An 11,508-nucleotide genomic window follows, 5' to 3' on the forward strand; every position below is an offset into this window, starting at 1 on the left:
GTCCTTCTTGTTAGCTAGTTTCTCTGGAGCTGTGGGTTGTAGTCTGATTATCCTTTGTTTTACATCTAGTATCCACTTATGAATGAGTAAATGGAGTCCAGTCAAAGAGAGATTCTATGAGCAAGGGGCCTATGATCATGATGGGGAAGCCTACAGAGGCAACCAAACCAAACTACTGGGAACTCACAAAATTTAGACCAATGTGTGGAGTCTCCACAGGACTGGACTAGGCCCTCTACATAAATGAGACAGTTGTGTAGCTTGATCTGCTTAAGGGGCCCCCTGGCAGAAGGATCGGATCCATCCCTGGTGCATGAGCAGGCTTTTTGGAGCCCACTACCTATGATGGGACACCTCATACAGCTTTGAGGCTGGGGTAGGGGCTTGGACCTGCCTCCTCTACTGAATGTACCAGGCTCTGCTGACTACCCATGGGAGACCTTGACTTGGAGGAGGTGGGGATGGGGGTTACATTGCAGGGGAAGACTGAAGGGGCGGGAGGAAAGAAGAGGGAAATCTGTGATTGGTATGCAAAATGAAAAAAATTCTTAATTAAAAAAACAAATAGGAGAAAGAGAAATGGGGAACACTGTATTAGTCAAGTTTCTCTAGAGAAAAAGAAGTGATGAAATTGTGTGTGTGGGTGTGTGTGTGTACATTATTAAATACTAAATGAGTTTACATATGAAATGAAATAGTGGCAGCTGTTGACTCACTCTTGGAAGGTGCTGAGAACTAAGTAGTTGCTAGGTTCTTGAGGTTGGGTACCTACCTCAGTAGTAGAAGTAGCTCCACAATGGCTGTTTCATACTGAGGAATCTAAGAACTAGGTTGTTGCTGAGTCCAAGAGGCTGGGGGCCTCATCAGCCTCCATCTGCCACCCTAAGCACAGGGCTTCCTGGAGAGCCTCTCATCCTTAGTCAGCAATGGCAGTCTGGAAACCCTGGTTCTGACATCAGGGAATAAATCGGCAGCAATATTAGTGTCAACCAACTCAGTAGCAAGAAGGAAGGCCAGCTAAAGGTGGAAAATGTCCCTTCTGCCATGCCCTTTGTGTCTGGTTTGCTACCAGAAGATTGTAGCCACTTTTGGGGTGGGTCCTCTCATCAATTAAGGCAATCTGGACAATTGTTCAAATGAGGTTCCCTACTTGGGTGATTCTAATTTGCAGCAAACTGACATTGAAATCGGCCTTCACAGACATGAAGGTGGATGTTGCAGATTATTAAACAAATGAATCTTTAATAATTTCCAGGGATGGATGGTACAATTATTTCTTTTTTTTTGGGGGGGGGAGTAATTTGAAAGGGAGCCATCATGGATAAGACTCGGCTGCTTTTAGATGAGAAACAACAATTGTGTAGAAAAGACCAAATGATAGGTTATCTTGAAACATTTTTTTCCTTTGGAAATTTGAACTACTTATAAGAATAAGGAATACAACTGATTTTGCACCTTGTAATATCCAAATAATAACAAAATTAAATTATATGGTTTTAAATTTTCTTCATCTTCCAAGGAGAATACAAACTTAATCTAGAGAGAAAAATGTTTCCTTGTTACTAAATTATAGGGGAACTTTGTCGTGTGAATGTTCATCTGAGACACTTCAGATTATATGATATTCAAAGCCTTCCAGTAGGCGTTTGCAAAAGATACAGACTAGCTCTCCAAATGGATGAATGACTATTCTTCAAAAATGACCTTTTATAAAAGCTGAGGGCATAAAATTAAATCATAATTCAGTCAAGGCATTTTTCCAGAAAATAAGATAATATAGTCCAGGTATATTACTTTCACATGTCCTCACCCAGGTCAGTAAAAGCATTCAAGAACTTTGAAAGAGTATGAAGTTAACATCCTTTAGATCAGTGGTTTCAAAGACTTTCTGTCCTAATCAAACAACTCAATAGACAATTACTGGGCAAGGAAGGAGAAGAAAGAGGAAGAAAAATAAAAAAATACACTCTTTCAACTTTTGTGTATACACTATTGTCATTGGTTCCCCATAATATAATATTTTATTAATTTTGAGAATTTCATGCATGAATATAAAGTATTTTGACCATATTCATCTCTAACTCATTTCAGATCCACCTTCACCTTCCTATACCCTTCTCTGCTGGCTAGTTTAATGTCAACTTGATACAGGCTAGAATTATATGAGTAGGATGAAAACCTCATTTGAAAATTCCTCCATAGGCAAGCCCATAGGGCATTTCTCAATTAGTGATGGATGGGGGAGGGTCCAGCCTATTTTGGGTGATGCCCTGTCTTAGCTGGTGGTCCTAGGTTTTATAAGGAAGCAGGCTGAGTCAGCTATGAGAGCAAACCAGTAAGTAGCACCCCTCCTTGGCCTCTGGATCACTTTTGCCTCTAGGAGCCTGCCCTGTTTGAGTTCCTACCCTGACTTCTTTCATTAATGTACTATGATGTGGAAGTGTAAGCCAAACAAACCCTTTCCTCCCCAGCTTGCTTTTGGTCATGGTGTTTTATGACAGCAATAGTAACTCTAATTAAAACACCTTCCAACTTTGTGTCCTTTTCTTCTCCTTTTTAAAAATAGCCTACCCAGTATAGTTTGTGCTATACATGTACTCATGAGTGTAGAGGCATCTACTGGGTCCCTGTTAGCCTATCAGGGGCCACACTCTTACAGAAAACTGATTTCCCATTACTTAGGAGACATCCACTGTAGACGTTCAGGATTGGGGAAGTTCATGAATCCCTCCCTGCTCCGTGCTGTAATGTGGATTGACTTATCTTATGCAAGCAACTGCAGCTGCTGTGGGCTCAGGAGCAGCCCACTCCTGTCATATCCAGAAGGCATTGTTTTACATTAGCTCCCTCTGACATCTGGCTCTTATAACCTTTCTCCTCCCCCTCCCTGCATCAAAATGTCCTCTGAGCCTTGGAGGAGGGAGTACGGTAAAGATAAGAATCTGTGGTGCACAAGAGAGGGCTCATAGACCCTACTTCAATTATTTTACTAAATGGAGGCAGTAGTAAACTATCTGTCTTAGGGTTCTATTGCTGTGATGACACACCATGTCCACAACAACTCTTACATATTTTTTAAAGCATTTAATTGCAGCTTCCTTTTACTTTCAGAGGTTTAGTCCATTGTCATCATGGTGGAGAACATGGTGGTGGCATGCAGGTAGATATGGTGCTTGATAGGTAGCTGAGAGTTCTACATCTGGATCCAAAGGCAGAAGAAAGAGAAAGAGACACTGGAAATGGCTTGAGCATTTGAAACCTTAAAGCCCATCCCAGTGCCATACTTCCTCCAACAAGTCTATGCCTACTCTGACAAGGCCACACCTCCTAATCCTTCTCAAGTAGTGCCACTCCCTGATGACCAAGTATTCACAAATATGAGCCTATGGGAACCATTCCTATTCAAACCACTACTCTGACCTATAAATTCATATCTTTATTCTCATAGATTAATATGGCTTTCAGACATCATCAGAAAGGTGTCTTTGCAAAGAATTTCTAAATGTATATCAATATTTCAAAAGTTGGAAATAATGCTAGATTCTAATATTAGTGGAACAATTTTCATTTTCTTTTCCACATTGCAGCTAGATTGAGTGGTCCTACTGACACTGAAGTAACAGTATTCATTTTGAAGATAATATTTGATCCATAATAAAATAATTAAATAAGCAATGATTTATTTTACATTCATAATACATTTTGTATCTTTAGTTTTTTTTGTTTGTTTGTTTTTTTTTTTTTTTTGTTTTTTGTTTTTTTTTTTTTTGTTTTTGGTTTGTCGAGACAGGGTTTCTCTGTGTAGCTTTGCGCCTCTCCTGGAACTCACTTGGTAGCCCAGGCTGGCCTCGAACTCACAGAGATTCGCCTGGCTCTGCCTCCCGAGTGCTGGTATTTCTTAAGCTTTGTCAGAGTCAGAAAGGAAAGATGGATAGAAATATCCACGGACAAAAATTGCAAGAGAATTTGTGATTTCAGTTTGTAAAAAGGGACCTATAACCTATATTTAAGCCTCAGAAACCTGTATTGCCCCTTTGGCTATTATATCTTCTCTGCTCTCTTTCTTCTATTTCTTTCTTTGACTGAATTGGAAGCTCCTGGTTTCCCATCTCACATTCTGCACTGATACCGTGCCTCAGCCTACACTTCAGAACTGGACCCTGGTCCAGTGCTCCCAGATAACAGAAGTCTTCCATCTTAGCCACAGCCTGGCTTGCTGTATTTCCATTTCCTCTGTGAACCCAGAGTTGTGGTGTCAGGACCAGTTCAAGGGAAGGCTTGTTCTGGGACCAACTGTGTTCTCTCTTCTGCCTTTTCCTCCTTTCCCTGATCCCATCTTTCCTCATAGTTGTATCCTATGTTCCATTCCCAAGAATTAGTGAAATGTAGATGTAAAAGAGGTATGTGAAAATCTCTTGCAGGCAGTTAGGATTTTTCTCTTCTAGTGGAAGTAAAAGAGGTAGGCTAAGGTACTTAATTTTAGAGCATTCTAGAAGAAATGCAGATTGAACACACAGGGCTATAGAAGTACTTAAGAAAGAGGGTCCCTCTATCTTACTACCAGCAAGGATGATGGCAGGAAGTGTAGATGAATGGTCTTATTAAATAAGAAACACAGCGCCAAATGCAGAGTTAATAGCCCAAGAGGTCAGAGCAATAGCTAAGAGCTAAAAACCTTACCCTTCACTGCCGCTGCTGTGTTTCCTTCTACAAGAGCGCTACTTCCTGTGTATCTGTCTTTTTATAGACTTTCTGTTCTACCTTCTCATTGATTGTAAACCCAACCACATGACCTCCTCGTCACTGCTCATCTATACAGACCTCCAGGTCTTCTATGGTTGGTATTGAGATTAAAGGCGTGTGTCTCCATGCTGGCTGGATCCTTGAACACACAGAGATCTGCCTAGCTCTGCCTCCCAAGTGCTGGGAGTAAATTTGTGTGCCACCACGATCGGCTTCTGCTATGGCTTGCTATTAGCTCTGACCCCCAGGCAACTTTATTTATTAACATACAAATAAAATCACATTTCAGTACAAATAAAATATCACCATATTTCCCCTTTTCTATTTTAATAAAACAAGGAAAAAGTTATAACTAATATAAGAAAAATTATATACAAAAGTACAATAACTATATACCACATATACAAGCAATAACTACCTAAATAATGTCTAGTCCATTTGTATTTGACAAATTCAGGGAAAATAATTCCATTATCTATGGCAGCACGGTGTGTGACCCCCAACTTGTTGTTCCTGAGACAAGGATTCTCTCTATAGTCTCGACACATGTGGAACTCACTAAGTAGACCAGGCGTAGGCTTCAAACTCACAGAGATCCTCCTGCCTCTGCCTCCCAAGTGCTGGGAGTAAATTTGTGCGCCACCACGATCGGCTTCTGCTATGGCTTGCTATTAGCTCTGACCCCCAGGCAACTTTATTTGTTAACATACAAATAAAATCACATTTCAGTACAAATAAAATATCACCATAAGGAGGGGTGACAGTTATAACTGAGGTGATTTTCCTACAGACTGGAATACATGAAGTAAACAATATTTTTAAAGACAACAACTCATTTCATTTTATTTTTCCAATTTATTTTGCCATTTTTTTCCTCTTTCATATTATTATTTTTTGAGATTTTTATACATATATGCAACATATTTTTACAATATCTACCTCTCCATTTTCCTGCTACAGCCCCACTCAGAGCACCACCCTCAATGTGTTCCCCTTTCAACTTCATGTCCTTTTTTTTTTTTTTAAATAGAATTCAATCAGTGCTGTCTCTCTGTGCATGGGTGTAGGGTGATGCACTGAAACATGGACAATTAGTGGTCACAATCCAAGAGGACAGTGACTCTTCTCTTACCAGCCACAAACTGCCAATAGCTCCTCAGCTAGAGGTAAGGCCTAAGGGGTCCATCATTAATTCATTATGGAATTTTGACAGGCTTGGTCTTGTGCAAGAAACAGAGCTCCTGTGGGTTCGTAAGCGCATCGACCATGCCCAGAAGACAGGATTTCACAGCACTCATCCTCTTTCTTTGGTTTTTGCATTATTTTCCCTCCTCTTCTATGTTATTCCCTGAACATTGGGGTGAGTATTTGATATGGATGTCCCACTTACAGCTGAGCACTCACTATCACTTATTCTTAGCATTTTGGCCAGATATGATTCTCTATATGAACCATTGCCCAATGCAAAACAAAGCTGCTCTGGATAGAGTTGAAAGCAGCACACATCTGTACACACAGTTTCACAACATATCATTTAGCCAAATAACAAAAATAACCCCCTACCCCATCCCCGCGAAGCTATGACTTATCCAGCCATGGGCTTCTGACTGTGTTTATAGTACCAGGAGTGATTTACTTCCTGTGGAGAAGACATTGAATCCAGTCAGAAAATGCTTGGTTACTCCTATGACAGAATGCCTCGATTGTACTCATGGACACATCTTTCCTGATAGGTTGATATGGAGGATAGAGAGACTTGTTGGACAAGACCATTGATGTCTTTTCTTTCCACGGGACCTATATAGCACCTTCTGTCACAATTAAGACCAACCAGCATGAAAGAAGTTTTCTATCAGTTTGAGATTGATTTCTTTATGTCCTTGCAATGAAGATTTATAAAGGTAACATTTTTATAATATACTTTTCCATCTTAGGATTATTTTCCCTTCCTTAACACACACGCAATTTGGAAAATACTACAGGTGAAACAAGCTTTTTCTCTTACTAAGTCAAAACAAAGCACCACCGTAGCCTCTTAAAAAATGTCAATTACTTTTCTTTTTCTCTGAGCCTTGTATTATGCTAATAATATTCTCCTGAATATTCATAGAGTCGTAGAACATTTGATCAAACAAGGAAGTTGCAGATACCTTTGCCCAGTTCCCACTATCAAGATGAAGTCATGGCGATTCAGAGACTGGAAGTGGCTTCCTGGAGATTGTCCAGCAAGTTAACACCAACACACAGCAGCCAAGTGTTGAGGAAGAACATAGAACAAAGGGTGCGATTTGAGGAAATGACACCATCTAGGACATAAGAGCTGTGTTACAGATGGCACATGGCAGACAATGCCCTGTGCTAAATATCAAGGTAAGGATTGAAGAGCCAAAGACATTACATACTAAGAAAGAAACTTTCTTTCCTGTTTCTATTGGGTAATAAGGTAATTCTTTTTTTTTTTTTTTTGGTTTTTTGAGACAGGGTTTCTCTGTGTAGCTTTGCGCCTTTCCTGGAACTCACTTGGTAGCCCAGGCTGGCCTCGAATTCACAGAGATCCGTCTGGCTCTGCCTCCCGAGTGCTGGGATTAAAGGCGTGCGCCACCACAGCCCGGCGGCCTCTTTTTTTCTTTAATTGCTGTTGCATGCATATATCTTCCTTTTCAAATAGTTCTTTTCATCCTTCAGTAAGGTCACACCACTTCCAGGACATTTTCATCACAGATCTAAAACACAGGTACATTTTCTTTTTCTTATTCTTCCACTTCTGCAGGCTTTTCTGTCTGTCCTTATATATTGGTTGATCATACTTGAAAGTTCAGAATATTTATTGGATTTCACCTGGTCCTTGGGCCCTTCTACAATCCAAAACATTCATTAAATCATATTTTGAAATCTATATCTTCCTGTAAGTCTCTTTCCCAACAAAAAGAATAGGGGAAATGCCTTGGTCTATCAAAGTAAAATTTTCATATCTAACTTAGCTTTGAATTTGGTGTACATTTCCCATGGCTCGCTCCTGGAGTCTGTATGTTTAAAAGGCAGGAACTTAACAATGATTGTTTTCTTTTAGACTATGTACTTAGCACTGTCTTTAGCTACCACATCTTACAGGGTACAGATTCTGTTGCTTTTAAATATGTGAAGGTCCTCACAGACTAAAGTGAACAGGTTTGTTAGCACTTACAGACTTTTTCCTTTGATTGTGTTGAGGCAAAGTGGGATTCCTGGTCAGATTTAGACCCTAATTTGCAAAAGACATGTAATGCTCATTCTTCTAGCTATCTTTGTATGAAAGAAAGTGGGCAATGAGATTTTTGTGTCTTGACTGAAAGCAGAATGCCAGAGATAGGGAGAAAAAAGACAGAAAGGGAAAGGAGGAAAGAACAAAATGTCTAGGACATGAATAGCATTTATCTGTTATCAGGGGAAAAAAAAGGTTTATGAGCTAAAGAAGAAACAGTTGAGAATAAAGGGAAAGGTTATGTGTGCGAACAAAATTTTGTTCAAGACACAAAACAAGGTTACTTTAGAGGCTTTCATTCTAAAGCATCACTCCAAACTGGGATGAAAATTAATTACTTTTTGACTTTATCATAAACCATCGTGTTGTTTACCAGATCAGGAAAGCTATGAGTTAAGGAAGGCAGGACATATGGGAGTAATGTTTTCTTAAAGAGAAAAAGATGATGAAGCCACCATGACCAGGCCATGCTATTAAACTGGGATGGGCTCTTGGAAGTAGTGAAAGGATTTTGAAGAAAATCCATGGTCTTGCAGGTAGACTTCAGTACCATAAGTGTTAGCATCAACTTATTGTTCCAACAAAGAAACAGGTAACACACACACTCACACACATACACACACACACACACACACACACACACACACACACACACACACACTCCATTTAATTCTTCAAGAGGTCTGTTCGAAAAGAAGCTTATTTTTAAAAGGGAAATAAATGCTTAGGCAAATTAAATATCTTGTCAAGATGATGGAATTAGTTAACCAGTGGTGGTCTGAAAGCTCAAACTCTTCCACTGATGACTTTCCATGCAGGTGTTTTGTCCTGATACTTCACTGCTACTGACTGTTTGATAATTGTTTTCTGATTTTTTTGAATATCTATCCCAGGTGAGAGTTGGCCAAAATAAGTTAAGGGATACTTAACAATTCTGATCATTTGTTTATTTATCAAAAGGCATAATAAAATTGCAGGAAGAATGTGGGCTGTGAAGTCAGACCTCCCCGAGCTGAGATCCAGGAATTGCCACCTATTAGCTATAGGCATCAAGAACTAACTTTTCCATTCTGAACCTTGGTTCACTTATCTACACATAAAAACATAAGCACGACCTTTCAATAGGATTCTGGGACTTAACTGTAGTACAAACAGATTGTCTGCATGGCAGCGCCTACTGTGTTGTGTGCTGTCACGGGATGATCCTTGTTTTCATTACTGGCTGTTGCACAGGTTTTCCTGAATTCCTTGAACCCAAGAGAGAAACTGTGTGAGACATGTCAATACAGAATGCCAACAGCTCATGTGGTCTTGTCACTTCAAAATTCACCTCGCTCCCTCCCTGAAAAAGCATCCCTTCTTTTTCTCCCATGCATCGTTTTGACTCTCACGGCTGAGAAACAAACCACATCTTCCCTTCCTGCAAAGGAAAACTGATGGTCTTTTATCTTTGGCAAGTACTCACATTACATGTTTATCGACATTTAAGAGTTCTTTCTCACAGCACCTCTCTCTGCGGCTACGAAGTATGTGTCTTTCACTTGAAGGAACATCAAAGAGGTATTTCGGTATAAAACTCACTGAGTTTTTTCTTAACTATGTTTTGTCATGAGACCATATGGCCATAAATGATTTAGTTTTCCATGAAAAATGGTTTTAAATCAAGAATGAAACCTGCTAAAAAGAATTTGCATACTTGATGAAAAATAAAGGCAATAAAATGTTTAATCTGGCTGTGAGAAATGTACTGGGATTTCATAAGCAGCTCTTATGTAATAAGGAAATGCATTTTCATTATGACTATTACATTAGCAGTGTTGTGGAAAGTTGGCCTCTTTAGAGAATGATACAGAAAACTGGATCATAAATGGTATTCACCTTATGATTCAAGCAAGTCTGGCACCCATTGAAAATGGCTGAAGTAAAACCTGCCAGGTCACGTCAATGAGGGGCTCACAGTGAATGCACCAGGCTAGGAAAGACTAGGGCAGGGAGATCCGATGCTGGGACTCTAGTTGAGTGCTTGATGAATAAGGATTGGAGGGGTCCATCTCTAGTGTCAGAGCAAGCAAACATATGAGGAAGAGATCCAGTAACTTCTCTCTGTGGAAACAACAGCGGAAGGATGCAGCGGCAGGGAAAACAGCATTGCTGGTGGAAGAGGTCTACGCCGTCTTGACCCAGATGTACCTGACAGCCTTGCCACTGATAGCAACTTGGTGGTGTGTCTAGAGGGGCCATCAGCTGAGAAAGTTAGATGCCACTCAGTGGAAGGAATAAAAATTAGTTAGTATTACTCTACTGCGTAGTGGGAAAGCGGGCCAATTAGGGAACAAAGTTCATGTGACTCTGCCTCCCTGGGGAACTTAGAAATATCTTCAAAGACTTTTAAGATTTTTTGAGCTAAAATAAATCTGGTCTAAACCAGCCTCTGTAATTGACTGACAAGTTTAGGTCACAGCACCTGTTCTACATAGCAAACTATACCTAGATTGGTGTGAGAACAAATCATAACGTAACCCAAGAGTACTTTCTTGTAATTAAACAACCCAGCCAATTACAGCAATTGCAGACCATGTGCCTCGAAGACAAATGTCCACAGCAACCAATAAGATTATTCCTGTGTGCTGGTTAGTACATTTATTCTGGTTATAAATATAATCCATGTATGTGTTGGACTAAGGATATTTTGAACTATTATGGTTCTGGTACACTGTCTAATTCTAGAATCTTGGCTGGCTCAAGTAAGTTCTTCAACTGGTCTTTTTTCATTTGTCAAGTTAGTTGAGTCCACAGGAATTGATATGGTGAAGAAAGAGGCTATAAGAAGGACTCTAGCCAGCCATGAAAAGGTATTGTAAGGTACATACTGAATTTCTCAGACTTAAGTAAGCCAATAAATCCTACTATAAAGGGTGATGGGTGGTTGTGTGCGTTCTTCAATGCATACACAACACACCCAAGCATATTTGTCCTTTATTCTATTGCCACATTGCGTTTGTATTGGAAGGCAGCACTGGGAAACCACCAGGACAGGAAAGAAATGGAAACAAAGGAAGGGCACAACAATAGTAATTGTTTCAATTATGGATCCAGCATACAAAGCTTGTTACTCAAACCACCACTTTACTGGAATGGCCAGTACTCCCTGCAATGAGTACTCTAGATCATTCAGGAGGCTATCCGACAGCAAGAGCTCGAACAGTGGGTGATTTCACTCACGCTGTATAGCCAGTCAGCTCCATATTGGGGAAATGCCTGATGATAGGTACTTAGGCATGCAGGATCTTGGGGAAGATAAACTATTTCTAAGTCGATGTGTGAAACTCATGGTCAAATGTTTGTATCCTTTCCCCAGATCCCAAAAATAACTGTTTATTTCATTTAATTTGCTATGGTTTATAGATCTAAAATTACATCAAGATTAAAAATCATGTAACAAATGTGTTGAACGAATGGGAAGTAATAATTTTACATTTAATGAGCAATACAAAGGAGGCAGAACCAGCATCCTCAGCTTGCAG

General features: G+C 39.9%; 1 long non-coding RNA gene across 2 annotated transcripts in view; it reads left to right on the forward strand.

Moving 5' to 3' along the window:
* The window catches only part of LOC131919871 (uncharacterized), a 21,981-nt gene extending 12,303 nt beyond the window's left edge, over positions 1-9,678 (forward strand). Inside the window, exons 2-5 of one of the 2 annotated variants that reach the window (XR_009381445.1) lie at positions 5,774-5,909; positions 6,477-6,644; positions 6,854-7,113; positions 9,218-9,678. This is a non-coding gene — a long non-coding RNA (uncharacterized LOC131919871). The remainder of the gene's footprint in view (positions 1-5,773; positions 5,910-6,476; positions 6,645-6,853; positions 7,114-9,217) is intronic. The other variant, XR_009381444.1, reaches the window with a different exon arrangement.
* Positions 9,679-11,508: the final 1,830 nt, after the last annotated feature.

The sequence above is a fragment of the Peromyscus eremicus genome, chromosome 9 (assembly GCF_949786415.1).
Source record: "Peromyscus eremicus chromosome 9, PerEre_H2_v1, whole genome shotgun sequence".
NCBI classification, from domain to species: domain Eukaryota; kingdom Metazoa; phylum Chordata; class Mammalia; order Rodentia; family Cricetidae; genus Peromyscus; species Peromyscus eremicus.